Here is a 16,916-nt window from a genome sequence, read left to right on the forward strand (position 1 = left end):
TGAAATCACATTGCTGATAGGAAAGAAGCACTGTTGGGAAGGGCAGAAAGGTCAAGTAAATTGTTAGGCAGGGAATTAAAAGAAATCCGGGAATTGCTACAAGTAGGAAAAATCAATAGAAAGGTGGAGGAGTGCAAATAAAGATCATGAAGATGCAGAGTGAAATGTAGCAATATAATAAAATGATAGCTGTCATTAATGTAGAATATGCACTGAGACGTACCAATGGCAGTGAATGTAAAGGTAATACAAGACAGTTAGAAAAAGTTGTTACAAATTTCTATGAAGTAGAATCCAAGTAAACACTATTATTAAAATATTACAAATCTCAGGCACTAGATGATCTGGCTTGGGAGGAAAAGTATGATGAACTAGAACTGGTTCCCCTTTCTCTAGGTCAGGAGAATTGTTGGGGTGGGGTGGGGTGCACAAGTCCATGGTGTAATACTTACTTAAAATCTCAACTGAACAGTCAGGATCAATGGATCTTTGTAGTGCAGACCCACACATGCTTGGATAACCATTACATTGTATGGTAATGAGTCCCAGTGCGCATGCATAATGGGCAAACTTTATGACAAAGGAGAAAAAACAAACATGATCCACACTGCTCACAGCACTGATCCCTCACTACTAGGAAAATGAATGCCAAATATGTCACTTGTCCATGGGTGGAACAGAATGGCTAATACCATAAGTGATAAATGAGTCAAGATGATCAGAAGGTGAAGGCCAGAGATACACAGAACAAGATGTGTGAGTTCATCAGAAGAGGTTCACATTACACACTGTACTAAATAGATTCATGCAAAGATATTCCAGCTAGATGCCAGAAGGAAAGGAGGCAGTACTTTTGGATGTGATAGATATAGAAATTCTAGAGGCAGGGATATGGATCCAATCAGAAGACCCTTAAGTAACTTCATACCTCTCATCTGAGATTAGTACCACAGAGAGAACAGATATGTACTAAAATGTTCCACATATCTTTCTAGCAAAGGGGGTAATATATAAAATCAGAATACTCTAAAGCCTAGCATGTGTTTATTATATGATACTGCAAGATATGAGTGACAGGACAGGAAAAAAGTTGAATAATACCTAGCGGAGGGTGAAGTTAAAGCAGCCTTTAAGCCACTCCCAGTAAGACCAAAAAATGGTAACTACTGTCATTTCCACTTTAAGGTGGTAGATTTAGTACCTTTATGATTTTGACAAATGATGCTCAACTCAGAGAAAGGAAAAGAAAAGCTGTGTTTTTCATGCATATTTAATTTATGATTACAGATATCTTTGAAAAATTCCTGATATATAAATATTAACTGTGTGTTTAAAAAAACAACTTTTTTTCTTTTGTAAATGCTTCATTTAGAGGAGTGTACAGGCATCTTAGAATTGCTCTCAGACTGAGGGGAATTGCATTGGTAGTTATTATTAATTGCTAATACTCCACTAGCTTTTAATGAACACAAAGAATCTAACAAAAGCTAAAATCCAGATGTCATAAATAGAAAATCTTATCATAGGCAATTGCTTAACATTTTAGTGCATTAAATATCTACAAATGTTTAAGCATAATTTAAAGTATGGTTGATTAAGATGACTTCAATTGAGATTTCTATGGTAACTTGTATTTATCATATGACATCAATAGGGATTTATTTAAACTGATGGTATTAACTTTACAAATTGTCTAATGAATTTCATTTGGTAATTTTGGCAAAAGCACTAACCTGTATTTTCTTAATAATGTACCTGTGCAGTTTTACTAATATTGAATTATGCTATTTTAATCAAAGTTATTCCAGTAAATTGTTAAATTAAACTTTTCTTTGTTTTATTATTGTTATGCAAGACTCAACAGAGGATGTCATCTAAAAATAGAGTTTGTAACTTCAGCCTCAATTAACCTTTAATTTTATAATGGACTCTGTGAGAAGATCCCTAGCCGGATTTAAAACTGATGATGCTTACTTTGATATGAACATCCAGTGGTTCCCTTGCAAACCCACAGGCCTTTTTGAAAAAAAATAAAATCAGCACTGATGACCCCTGCCAGAAAAAAAATGGATTCCTTAAAGAGATAAAGTAAAAGTTTTTAAGTATACAAATCTACAATTGAAAAACAATTGTTCTTTAACACTTTTAGGATTATGATGAGTACTTCCAGATCTCAGGGTATCAACATTCCCCATAGGACTCAATGTAGTATAATAAAGAGGTAATTGATTTGTTTAACAGCAATGGTTTGAAACATAATAGTCACCCATAATCACAGTTTAAAGGATGAATGCATATAAAATATTGAGATTCATATCAGACAAAGAATTTATCCAATTTCACAGATTTTAATATTTTTATGAATCCACAAAATCATGCTTCTGTTTTGAAGAAATGACAAATAAATCATTAAAAATTGATCAGATTAATTATAAGACTGAAACAGAATACAAGGCTTATTCAAAAAAGAGGAGGGTGGATACCAATGATAAAACATACTACTTTGTTACTGGGTGTGTGAAAGTCATATCCAGTTAAGAAATGGGTGGAGATTTTTTTCTTTTGCATTCAGAAAGAACATTAAGGAACCTTCCATGTCACTCAGTGCTGCACATCCTGTGAGTGTTTTACAACAGGTCTTCATGCTATAAATTTGAAAGTCTTACTGCTCTACATTATCAAGGTAAAGGTCAGCATCAGAAGGACCAAAATTACTGAAATGTATGGCAATACAGATACAGTGAAACCGTACCACATGGAAAACAGAAGGAGCTCATGCCACTGACCGATCCAAGCTCAATATAATTAATGGTTCATGTCCATTTGCTGAATGACAACTTGCTTGGAAATAAAATACTTGAACTTATTTGACTGAAAACTCTTTTGAATGAAATCTTATTTGACAGAAAACCGTAGATGTGTATAGAAAGTATGTGATGGTGTCATTTCTTACCACAGGAGTTATTAGGGATGTGAGTCTAGCAGAGTATGTATAGATTGCAATGGCCAGTGCCATAATGTTGTATTGCCAAATGTGTAGATGTTTGTGTTTGCACTTCAGCACTGATAACTGTGTGTGGTGTGTATCTTTTTCATCCTGGTTGTGTGACCATGTTGTTAGTATATATGTTAGGAGGCTGTGGAGACCAAAGCCCTCCTTCAAAAACATGTTTATAGTACATTTGTTTTGGAGCCTCAGTCAAATGAGTTTTCAGGCAAATGGTTCAAACATTTGGGTTTCAGGTAAATGAATTAGAACTATAATTATGTATTATATAAAATATGCATTCAACAAAAGTTTTAATGAGCTGACATACCTGGTACTTTCATAGTACCAATACACATTTACTGAAGATACCCTCTGTAAGTTACCTCTGTCGTATCATCCCTATATATACATATTCGCTCATATGCTTAATCTGTATTACTTCAAAAGAAAATAAGCAATACATAGCTATTTAAGTTTAATTACTTTAATTGTAAATATACTACAGCTATTTTAGTGTGTAATGTGAAATACAATAATACAAACTCAGTATCAGTAAAACTATACTTTAGAAATGCCATCTGGGAAAAATTGGCTTCTGAATACTGACTCAGTTTGCATTATCTATAATTACTGTAATACATAGCGTTCTTGATCAGTTTTGCAAATTGTAAATAGTGCCACAATGCAAGCTCATCTTTTCATACAGCCTCTTCAGAAATATGGCCTAAATGTGGAAAAGCACTGGAAAGAGAAATATTGTGAAGCAATTGCGAAGTACACAGTTTTGTCAACTGAACTTCTTCAGATCCATTTTTCATAACAAATAAATGTTTCTTATTTCTTCTCTGGATTTTCAAGTCTTTAAGCCCTTAGCTGTTTGACTTGGTGTAAGGGTGTAGATGACAAATTCTGTTGCTGAAATTTAATTTTAAAGTCCATGCTTATCCTTATTAATTGCTCCTTTAATTTAGGAATGTTGTTGTCAATCTGACTTATAAAATTTTTGAGGTAGTATTATACCTCTTTTAATAAATCAATGATATTAACCAGTTTTTTGGAAATAACTTTGAAAAATAGATCAGCAGTTTGACTTTAAGTTATTGCCCCACAAGTTAATGAGTTGGGGCAAGCTCCACAGACTGAAAAAGCAAAAGTTTATACTGTAATATGGTTTCTTATACTGTAGAATGGGCAGATATTAGTTTAAATTCTCAGACACTTCATGGTTTCTCATAAAATTCATAAACATCTGGACTGCATGCATCACTTGTCTAATATTCCGGAAAAAGTATGGTCTATTCACAGCTTAACAAGATTATGAATTTCTAGCTCACAAATTGCAAACAATCATCAAAAATGACTTCATCTGGGATAGCACATTTAGCAAAATTAGATTTCAATAGTATGCTGACTCTATGGCAGGTCCCACTCAGTTGAACATCTTCCTTATATTTTTAACAGTGGTTAACCAAGAGACTAAAATACATGTTTATATATTGTAATAAATCTGATCCAACTTCCATGCATGGAAGATTGGACATTTCATATGATTATAATCTACTAGACTCATTGATTATTATAAACATCAATATACCAATCATTCAATAGGATCAGATACATTAGGTCAATAATGAATCTCACCTGCCCTTTCTTTCTCTTTCTAAATCCAAAGTGTAGCTCATAAATCATATATAGCACTGCTGTGTCTACAATGAGGGAGTATTGCATCAGCTAGAGAGGAAAACAGGTTCATAATTATCATATGATATATAAAAGCTAGTGCATATTATTTTTTTATATTCATTGGACTGAAGGAGGTAGCCTTCTTGGGATTGGTTACATGCATTAGGTTTGCATTTTCTGGAAATGCATATATATTTGTAGACACTGTCAGATTCAGATATAGAAAATATTCCAAACCTTGAAGAAAACAAGTCTAAGATGACATCTTCACTCATAATATCAGAGACATTTTGGAAAGGACCAAGAATGGAAATCAAAGCCAACATGTAGAAATGCAACTATTAACAGAAAATGTTAAAAATCACAAGAAAACATATAAAGATTATGAACAGAAGAAAAGTAATGTAGAGATTAAAGTTATATTGCAGGTATAAAGAACATCTGGAATAACCACACATAGTAAAAAGTGATGCACATATAGCTAAGGAGAGGTGAATTCAAACCAAAAATTGAAAAGTTAATAAGGATATCTCACTATGTATGTTATTGTTTACAAAGTCTGTGGAAAAATATGAGACACTGATAACTGCGGGCTTTGTGAATGCTCATGGCTGACTGAATGTTTATACACTGAAGGGAACAATAATGTGTTTACACTGTTATACTGGGGATTCTGCAAATATCAAAAAAAAAAAAACCTTATAAACCTGAACCATAAATGATTACTAAAAATGAAGAGGTGCTGATTACAATGGATCATCCAATACAAACAGTCAAAAGAGCGGAAAAATAAAAAAAAAACATTTATACATGAATAATTAAAAAACAGTAATCATTAAAATAGCTATACCAAATGTTTACAATGTCTTTTCTACTTAGAAACATCAAGTTATAAAATAACAGGGTTTCCAAGCAGAAACTAGAACAATATGGAATAAAGGCAACCACTAAGTTTCAATCATATTATGAGCAAAACACCAATAAAAACATTTAAAGCATACTTAAATATGGTGACAATGCAGTCACAATCAAATATAGGTACATTTCAGGTGCTGAGAAGAATACTCTTTGTAAACATCAAAGATGTAATCAATTTGAATAACATAAACATTAATATTGCTCTAATTTAACAATGGGATCCACTCCTCTCACAGTATACAAAACTGGACACATATGGAAAAATTATAATGGGAGACTACAAAACAGTGTAAGATGTGGCAACAAAAGGTCTTATCTGTCCTCAAGCAGCACTTTACAAAGTGAGAGTTCTAAGCTCAGGATAGAATGTAATTAAATCCCCCCATGTGCAGTTTACTGTACTATTTCACAAGAGCTTCGCATTGTTATTTTGTTTTGCATGACAGGTCAACATATAAGAATAATAAAAAAAACAGGGGAGACAAAGAAGAGATGCAATGTGTGTATTACAAAGAACAGTACAGTAGGAAGTTATAAAAAAGGCAGAAGGGGGAAGCAGAACAACAAGCAAAGGTAGTGAGCAGCAAAAAGTGCCATTTGAATGTAAAATAAGGAAAGAAGGGTTTCTTTTGCAATGAAGAACAACAGAAAAAATATAAGACAACTGCAATGAAGAAGGTAGAAAGAATATGTTTGACAGGTAAATGCTATGTTAAGCATAAAGAAAGAACGCATGAAAATATAAGATGCAAAATTCAAGAATGACAAATCTAAGAGTAAGAAGAAAGAGAATAATGCAGCTATATAGAAAAGAATATTGGCAATGTAGAATTCAACAAACAGAAAAAAATGAAAGTATATAGGTTAACTACTTACTATTCATGGATGTAAACCTCATGCTAAAGACTTAAACCTCAACACAGATATAAATAGGACATGCTGGAGGGACAGATTCATCACCCAGAGACTCGCTACACTATGGAACAGAATCCCAGTCCATGTGGGGCAGAGCCCCTCACTGACTCTGTTCAAGAGAAATCTTGACGAGTGGATGGGAGATCGTAGGTTTACCCCGGGAATCATCTCTGTGTCACTGCTGGACAGAGGCACAGCAAACTAATGGGTATAGTATTCCCATCCTAAGGGGTGGTGAAAGCCACACACACTCTGGCTAGGCTTATAAATGCCCTAGGGCAGATAGCCTAGTATGAACCTATGAACCTATAAAACAGATGATGGAAGTGTTTTAGAAGAGTAGGGCATAATTCAAAAGCATTGCTTAGGGAATCTTGAGACAGTGAGCACAGTAGTCACTAAAAAAATTGGGACAGTGTCTCCTGATCCAGTCTTTGAATTGCATGCAAATTATGCATTCATAAATCTCTGTTTCATTGGCTAGTTATCAGTTTTTAAACTACCAGTCTTCTAAATGCAAGCAAATTATATGCTCATGAATCTATATTTCATTGCCTGGTTATCATTTTTTAAGCAACCAATCTGATTTAGCCAAGATTTACATAAAAATGAATGAAGTTTGCAACAAACCAAGTTGTCCCGGGACAGCTTCATGAGGGGTTAAATGGATATTGCTGGGTGTTAAGTGAGTTGGGGAAGTGAAAAGGTTAAGTGGAGGAAGGGAGGATTGAGAGGAAATGAGATAAGGGTAGGGAGGGGCTTAAGAGGTTTAGACAGGTGTAGCTGGGTAAGCAATCACATTTTGGCCTGAACTTGCTAGGGTGAGTTCATGCCCAAGATGACCTGTAGGTATTCCAAGTGAGCAGGTAGGCCTTGGGTTGGTCAGTGGCAGGTGGTTGGTATGGTTAGTGTTTTTTTTTTTTTTACTCTTCTCCTTTTCACCATTTTTGCTGTGGTTGGCTATTGGGATAGAGCATTTGAGGCAGCGATTGTGGTGGAATGCATATCATTGATCTGGCCATTGCCCAGAGTTTTAGAGAAGGGAGGGCCTTTGCAGTATCGTTGTTATGGGGGTTACCTGTTAGTGGATATTTTTTTAACTCCATTAAAAATATTAAATTTAAAAAAAAATAATAACTCTCTCTCTCTCTCTCTCTATATATATATGTATATATATATATATATATTATATTTATTTTATAGATATAAAACTGAAGGGGATTGGCAGGGGATGTTGCCTGTGGTCGGTTACGTTTTCTCCTTTGGCCTCCTGGACCTGTACTGTGGGGATTGCTTGAAGTCATGGTTTTTTAGGCTTTTGGAGAAGTGGTTTTGACTGGGTGGGTCTGTCAGTGCAGTGACTAAAGCAGGCGCTTATCTGGCTCTCCCATTTTTGGCATGGTTTTTGTTGTTGTTTTGTTCCTGTCAGTGCCATGGTCATATTAATGTGCTCCTCTCAGCTGAAGCTGCCAGTGGCTTTCGTGGGTTCTGAGTAAAGTAGAGTAATGGCTTCCACTGCGCATGCACAGGTGGTGCAAATTGTCAGTGGAGTACGGCCTTACTCTTAACAGTATAGCTTTTAGCAGAAAGGGAATAGAGGTTGAAAGGAATAGGCTTCTCCACTGCACAGATTCACTGTATGTCCACATGTATGCCTCATTCGTTTGAGTGATGGTATTTGAGACTGGTAAGTGACTGCCCTTTAGTGACAGTTTACAGATATTTTTGGATGCTGACTTTAGAGAGAGAGAGCTTCAGTTACTTTTGCTAGGTTTACTGCTGTCAGCATTGAGGGGCTTTTGCTTTTCTTTCACTCCTGTGGGTCCTCGGTGACTTGTGGGGATTGGGGGGGAAGAAAGATCAGAGAAGGCTGTGTTTAATGTTTTCATGGGTATTTTGAATGACAAGTTATGCTTGGTATGTTAAATTTTGAGCTAACATATGGTCAACATTTGCATTGCCGATGTATATTTGGTGGTGGACATGGGAGTGGAACTCATATGCGTCATGTATTCTTTCCAGTTGACTGGTGCTCCGAGACTTGGAGAGATTTGTGGTTATTGTTCATGGCTCTCAACAGGTCATATGGTGCTCATGCTGAGTGCATCTTTTCGTGGGCTTTGGGTGGGCAGCATGGTGGTTGGCCTGTGGTGGTTCATCTTTGATTGTGGGCTTCTGACTGTTGAATTTGTTGGTGGTTCCCCTTTTCAGCTAATATGTTGCATGTTGTCTTTGTTGGTGGTGGTGTTTGAATGTTTGGAGCATGGGATTGAGAGCTGGAGGACTGAGTTGTGGTTGGTGTGAGGTGCTCCTTTTGGGCCAGCTGGTTGTGTCACGCTCTGAGGTGTTTTCCCCAGCTGGGACCAGTGATGCCCATTAAACGGGCTGTGAGTGAGTTGCTTGGCAGTTGGTTCAGTTATCCATCTCATTCCATTAATGTTTAAAGTCAATGTGAAAAACTAAAATATTAAGCTAACATTTAAAAAACATTAACACTTTATACTTTAATAGCAGGAATAAAAATGCAAGCTATAACCAAATGTCATCAAAACATGGTTGCTGTGGATTAGCATTGCATTTTCATTTTCTTCTTTCCCTGACTCTGACACTATTACTCACAACTTTTTAATATTTATACATTATTTGGATTTCTCCCTTTTTACAGAATTGCAGAGGCAGAGGATTTCTATTAAAATGCAACATTGTTGCACTAACAGTGTGGCTAGAATCCTCCACAGTCTTTTCTGTGACAGGCAATGCTGAATCTACTAAGGATAGTGTACTGTTCTAATAGAATTGTTGCTTTCTCTGTGTGTACTTTCAGCTTATACATTACTTTTCTGAAGAATATCATTAAACAGTACAGTGCAATGGCTGTTTGAATTACTAGTTTAAAAAAAAAAAAATGGGCATGCGTGGTGTGGAGCTGGCAGTTAGTGCCATGGAGACAATAATTTTTTTTTTTAAACTAGTTACACAATAAACAGTGCCATGAACAAAGCCTTCGAATATATTCCAAAGCATAGTGAATAATTATTAAAGAGAAGTACATGTTATGTTATCTTAGTCCTACTTTCTTATATAAACAAGTTAATTAGAATTATGAACTTCTACTCATAAACTTTCCTTAACAGATATTTCATGATAAACTTTTACATCTTACAACTGAGCTAAACAAACAAAAAAAAACATATAATATGTACATGAATGCACACAAATAAAAAAGAACAATAATATGTACAGGCATGCACACAAATATTACAATACACACAAACATTTTGTGAACCATGGTTATGCAATCACTGCTATAAACATCAGATACTTTTGAAACTTAGGAAGATATTTTCACATAACATCTGTAAAAACTCAGCATACTTGCAAAAATTTCCCTCATAAAACCACACACACACGCAGACCACATGGAGCAAGAGACTGCCAATAGACTAGCAGCCATCATCTGCATCACACAGGGATCAGGAAATCTAAAATCTGATATGTTGGTTAGTGTGCCTCATTTCAAGATGGAAGGTTAAGAGCTAGGCAAATGATTGTGGATATTGATAGGTCCCTTCATGTGGGGGTTAAGTTTTAACATACTTGTTGGGTAGTTAAATTTGATAGGGTCACTGGAAACCTAGCTTCAATTATTGCTGCTTTGTCATGGATGTGTGTGAAGGTGTTACATTCATTCCCGGTTTGGCAGGATAGTTTGTATGGAAGGCTGCTGCTATAATTTGGAATAGGTGGGTATCAGGTAGAGCCTTCTCTTTACATATTAGAGGATTTACTTTTGCCCTTTTCTTTGTAGACGGTTGTGTGCCGAGTACCAGCTGTGGTGATACACAGGGAATTCGCAGGTGATGGAAGTAGAGGTTATACATGGGGAGCACAAGGTGGCAACAGTTACTGACTGAAGTAAGTGGATCTCAAAGTTGAGTTTTGGTAGAGGATTTACACTGCTAGCCAGGGAAGGATAGGCATTTGAGTTGGTGATCTCAGTGTTAATTACCTTTCAGTATGTTAGATCAATGTTTGAAAGTTGTTCCTGCTTTTGGGTGTTTGCATACAATAGTAAAAGGGAGCAACAGACATTGGCCATAGGTAAGAGTATGGGGTTCCTGTAGTGGGCTGGATGAGGTTACAGGTAATGCATTTTAGTTACTGCTCATTAAGGCACATTAAGGTGGATGGGGTTCAGGTAGGTGGTGTGGATCACAGCACCCTTAGTATCACAGGAAGTTATTAGGCTCCTGGCTCGAGGATGATTACAAGCTAGACAAGTTTGGCTCTTATTTCTGGGGATATGAGTTGTAGCACAAAAAAAAAATGGGGGGGCTGGTTCCATACTTTGGTGCAGAGTTTGGCAAACACTTGATGGGGGTGGCAGGGGTCATAGAATTTGTTTTCTTTTCTTTTCTTTGCAGATTGCTGAAGGCCAAAAGGCATCATACAGTGGCTTGAAAAGGGGATCTGAAAGGTGATGTTTTTTATAGGCTGGATGTTCTTGCCACCAGAATGGGGTGCAATGTGGGTCTGAGTAATCACATTATTAAGGCATATTAGAGCTCTGTGTTCAATTTAGGGGAAGAGACCCTTCGAGGGGAAAGGCCAGAGACAGGCAGTGGTTAAGGATGGTTAGTAGTTTGAGTGTTCTGGTTTGGATGGTTGCTAGGAAGTTTGAGGGTTCTAGTCCGGATTGTCATTTGGTAATGAGTGAAATGAGGGTGCTTATGGCTGGGCATGTAGAGTACTTCATTGGTGAGCATAGGTGAGTTTTTATGACCTAGGTCCAGGGGTGCTGGTTTTCTGCCATTTTGGGTTAGGGCATTAAAAGTTTTGGAGTTAGAATATTCTCTACAGCAATTGGGTTAATGCACAGCCAGAACTGGGTAATTTGGTGGGCTAAGGCGATATGCTACAGTTGGCAGGGTTGTGGCTATAGGTGGGCATTCCTTTCAGGTTGAGCCATAATTAGTGGCTGGAAAGAAGCGGTGTAAAAAGAATGCATTCTCTTGGGTGGAGGTCTCTGTGGTACAGTGGAGTCATGGGCAATCCTACTTTATTTACTTTTATTAGGGCATGTTTTCAGGGATGGAATGCAGGATTCTAAGGTCTTTACAGATGATGGGTACACCAAATGATGTTTGGCATAACCCTTCCCATTATGGGAGGTAGTGGTTGAACAATTTTGGTTAGAAGGCAGGGGGAACTGCCTGGTCAGGCATGTTGGTGGAGAAGAGGGACAAGCTTGCCCTCGTCTTTTCCCCCTCTGGTGCATGGATGTTCATTTCAAGGAGCTGGGGAAAGGAAAATGAGCAGCTGGAGGAAGCTTTCTGAATAGATGGGTAAGCTGTAGTAAGGATGCTGCTTATTTGGTGGAAGGTAATTCAATGAATGATGTATGAAGTGAGACTGGGATGCTGCTTCATAAGTAAAGTAAGCAAGCAGAGGTATGGACCTTGCTTACTGAGCAGGGTGAGTAGGTACACTGCCTGATTAGTATTACAAGGATGGCACTTCATAAGTAAGGTAAGTGAGCAGAGGTATGGACGCTGCTTACTAGGTTAGTGTGAGTAGGTGCACTGCCCTGATTAATATTACAAGGATGTTTGTGCTGTGCAGGGTGAGTAGGTACGCTGCTCTGCATAACATTACAAGAATGTTTATGCTGTTTAGAATCGATATTATGTTCAGTTGTAAATAATAAAGTTGGTGAACAAAGCTATGTTATGGAAGTTTTAATAAAGATCGTCAAATGTCATTTGTTGTGATTTGTTTATTGAAGGGGATTGGGACAATGAAGTCTAATGGAATCCACTTACCTGTCCCAAGAAAGGTTCTGGGTCTTTATAAAGGACAGAAATTCTATTTCAAGTCTATGATATGAAAAGGACATATGATGGAAGTGCTTATCATGAGGTACAATAAACCTCCCAAAAGGTTGCCTATGGTCTCCACATCCATTTTTTTTCATTCTTTGAAGGTGCAATAAGGAAAATTAAAAAAAAAAAAAAAAGATCAGTAGAAGTTTCCATGACTGAGTATTAGGGCTAACACTATCAACTCTGTGCCTCATATGGTGCAGGCTAGTGTTTCTAAAAGGGAAAGTCAAATAAAAGATCCAGGGCAACAGCATGACAGATAAAATGATTCATGGAAGGGTAAGGAAGTATGTAAGGACAAGTCAAAAAGTAAGGGAAATGAATGGTTTGTTAGAAAACCATCTCATGAAGTACTGTGTTAAAGAAGAAAAGCATAATTGTCAGAAGAAGGCAGGGGGAAATAAGGGTCAATGGACGCAGCTTAGAGAGCAGGATTATGTGCTGGTCAAAAGTGGAATTTTTTTTGTGAGACAGGGAAGTGAGGAGGAGGAGGAGGACAGAAAAAGTCTAGTAAGATGAAGAAGAGATGTGGCAAGCTGCTGTGCTTCCCATTGCCATCCATTGATCTGCCCCCCCCTCCAACTTTGCAAGCAGCTCTGTTGCAGTAATGGCATGGAACACCAAAGCACTTATATTCTGAAGTCCCAGAACATTATATTCTGAAAAAAATCTTTAATTTTAAAATGTAGCAGCTTTTTACCATATAAGCATCTGCTACAGTCCACACAGGGTCTACTAAACACTTCAGTTCTGAAGTCCTTTGAAAGGACTTAATGGGAAAAAAAATCTATCCTTTTAAATTGTAGCACACTTTTTGCTAGTAATGTTCAGGTAGTTCGTGGAATACATAGAATGCTAAAGTCAATTCTGGCGGCAGATGCAATGTGACATGAATTTCGGGATGCTATTAATACACATTCACTAAAAACTGATCAGGATCTGCTTATTATGCTCCCCGACACTTTGCAACTGATGCTTATGTCACCTTCACCCCATCCTTGCTATGCCACTGTGATGAAGGAAAGGAGTTCTATGATAGAACCAGAAAGGAAGTAAAGCCAGTGGTTCTATGACAATAAAGACCGGAAAAAGAAAACATGAGCTGCACTAGTGGTAGGGGACTCTGTTTCTCATTATCTTACTGAAGGCATTGATATGGTCAATGGTTGTAAACTAGGTATAGCAAGCCACATGGTAATAAAGGCATTACAAAACGGCAGTGAATATCTACACACACTACTGAAATGTGAACATTCCCAATTGTGGTGGGAAAATCATGACTGTAGCTGCTAGAAGAACATTGGAGCTGATAGCAAAATATTCACAGAAAATTGTTAGGGATGATAGTGGATGATAATCTTAAATTTGACCTGCATATACAAAATTGCATTTAAAAACTCACCAAAAACATGGGATGCTTAACACAGCCGAAAACATTCTTACCAACGCAACTTGCCAAACTACACTCGCCACTACTTAACTACTCCTATCACTATTTTATGACACTCCCATCCTTACTAACCTCCAGGCATCTCAAAAATCAAATGTTGAACTATACTATAATATAGCGGCTAAATTTGTAGCAAATACACTTTTGGAGTCCACCACTGTATACCACTAAAAAGTCTAAATTGCTTAGAACTATTCCATCAACTAACATATATGCAATTTTTTCCCCCAACTCTCTTCCTAAGTATGCCATAACCCTGTTTTTCTCTTACTTCATATTGCAATTCCTGTTTATATTATACTAACTTACCTTTAAGGTCTCTATAAACTGGCAAACATCTCTCTAAACATTAATTCATTGTCATATAAGTTGTATCAATTCTTAAGCAGTGTTTTTACATTGTGTTTAATTTGGTATAATTATTTAAAGTATAGATATTTTCTAGTATTTCTGAAGTTTATAAAATTGTTCCTAAAATGCTTTTGCAGTTATTGGAGCTTTTCTCTCTGAGTGTCTACTGAAAATGGACACCTAGCCAGTAATGTTAAAAATAAATAAAAATTTGGAAACAGTGCCATCTCACTACAGCTGCTAGTGCCAGAGGACACCTTAAAAGGGAAAGAAAATAGCAGTTTGGCTACATGCTGAGAGTGGAAGAGTGAACAAAGATATGGGATAGTATTGCAATAACCCATGGTTGAGTGTGGGTAATGCTGGATTTACCCACGATTGGAATGGTTTAGTCACGAGGGCTGCCAACCGTGGGTAAATCCAGCATTACCCACACCCAACCATGGGTTATTGCTATTATACAATGATGTTAGTTTTGTGTTGTGTTATGTTTGTGTTGTTGTTATTTAGGTTTTTGTGTGCTTTACTTTGTATTCTTCCACTTTTTGTGAGATAAAATTGTCCACACTTTGACGTAGTTAGCTACAGCCCCTCTGTTTTGTCTTGAACTTTTGAGAATTATATTCCAAACAGTAGGAGGTGACATTGTATAATAATATTTTAAAGTTGTCCCTGATTACTTCTGGATTTGTCATGGATTTTGTTAAGAATTGTCCTTTATTCATTCAGAGCTGTGCTAAAATTGAATGAAACTACAACTTAAAGTTTACCTCTATGTTGCTTTAAGCACTAATACTATTCAGGAGGACTTACTTACATATAAAATAAACTAAAAAAAAAACAGAGGAGTTCAAAGCAGTGCCTTAATAGCCTATCTGACACCATCACTACTTCCTGTTTAGAAATAGACATTGCAATTCAGCACTCAACAAAAGTTTCTAACAACTATCTGGTTCTGACAGTATTTTTTTTTTCTAGCACTAGTTATAATCCTCACAGTCTTTAATATTTTCGCAGCATTTAAAATACAATTTATTTTTATTGACAAGTGAGCTTTAAAACAGCCAATATTCAAACAGAACACTGCATGTTTCTCAAACACTTAAACTACTTTTAGGTATCCACAAACAAAATGTAACCAAAGTGCTATACTTCAAATAGTCGCTAAATCCATACAATGCGTAGGCATCTCTAACTGCCTCCTAAACCGGAAACTGGAAATCCAAGCCCAAGATGGAATATTGTGGGTTCTGTAGACTGTCATCCTTAGGTTGCATGAATCGTTAAACTATATACAAAGAAGTACAGAGGGACGGTGGTGTGCAGGACTCCAGTCTTACTGGGTGATCATTATCTCAAAAAGGTAAGTCTGCTCCTTGACTTAAGGAAACTTTCTGGAGGAAGAAGAGTGCCTTTCTTTACAGAAGTAAGCACATCAGTTTCTAGATTGGGTGGGGCACCTTATTTTTCACTTTGGCTGATAAAACTTTGCAATTATACAGTGCCATCCCTAAAAAGAAAGGCAGGGCTGCATGATTTCTTAGCGGCCAGACTTGTAACTTAGGTTACTTTGGATTTACAATATGCACACTGGTTGGACTGGCCAATCAGCGTGCACATTTTCCGTCTTTTCGAAGATGCCATTGTATAATAGTAGTTTGTTAAAAAGTATAAGATGATGACATATTCTGAAGGTAATATAGCTTCAGCATCTTAGAAAACAGCAGTAATGAGATATGGGCTGGAATCATTTGTCATGGCACTGCCATTTTTAAATTGAGGGAGAAGAGGGAAATCAGAAAGGATGATATTATGACTGAAAAAAGAAGGGAATGGCTATGTGGGCTTTGGAAGAGAGCAACATAAAATGATCAAAATTAAAAAAAATAGGTGAAAGAAGGAAGAGGGGGAAGTATAATATTATGAAAGCGATTAATTTATTAAAAATATTGATCTTCAAGACTGTATGGCAAAGGGGTAATGAAACAGAAGAAAGCAGTGGAATATAGTACTCCTAGATTATAGGGTTTATTGAAAGGACAAGAAGTTCAGAGTGCAGCAACAAATCTGTTAGTAAGGGGATTACAGGTGAAATGTTAGACGAAGAAGGAAATGCTGGTAGGTCAGTGGAAATAGACCAATACATTGAACAACATTCAGACTTTAGGAAGTTGGTAACTGATTCAAAATGCTTCTGGAAATGATAAGTAAGTCAGTGAATATGTCTGCAACAAGAGTAATACGGGAAAATAAGACAAATTATGCAATTTCCAGGATGGTTTTGAAAAGTAGGTAAGTGAAGCCATTCAAAGAAATCAAATTCTGGACTTTTGCTGTGCAAGTTGTGGAGAGGAGATTGAGGTATTGTATTTAAAAAATGGGAAAACTAAATCAGGGTCACAACAAAGAGAAAATAAATATGAAATAAATCCACTGCCATCTGGAAAAAAAATAGAGCTGATTCTGTGTAAAACTGGTGAAGCAATGAGAGTCAATATTAGAGGCTGGAGGACAGTATACGAACAAAGTTAGCACAGGGAAAGAAGAATACAAAGAAATATGAGATGAATGAATGGTTTCAGAAGAAAAGAAACACTAAAAAGATTAACAAGTGTAAAAAAAAATGATACAATAATCAAGCTGCTAATACATAAAAACACACCACATCAGTATCACTGTATCATCGAGCACAGGAGAGGTGGCTAGTGCATCATAGTTATAATGCCCT

This window comes from Protopterus annectens, chromosome 8.part0 (assembly GCF_019279795.1).
Source record: "Protopterus annectens isolate FY-2018-M chromosome 8.part0, PAN1.0, whole genome shotgun sequence".
Lineage (NCBI taxonomy): Eukaryota > Metazoa > Chordata > Ceratodontiformes > Protopteridae > Protopterus > Protopterus annectens.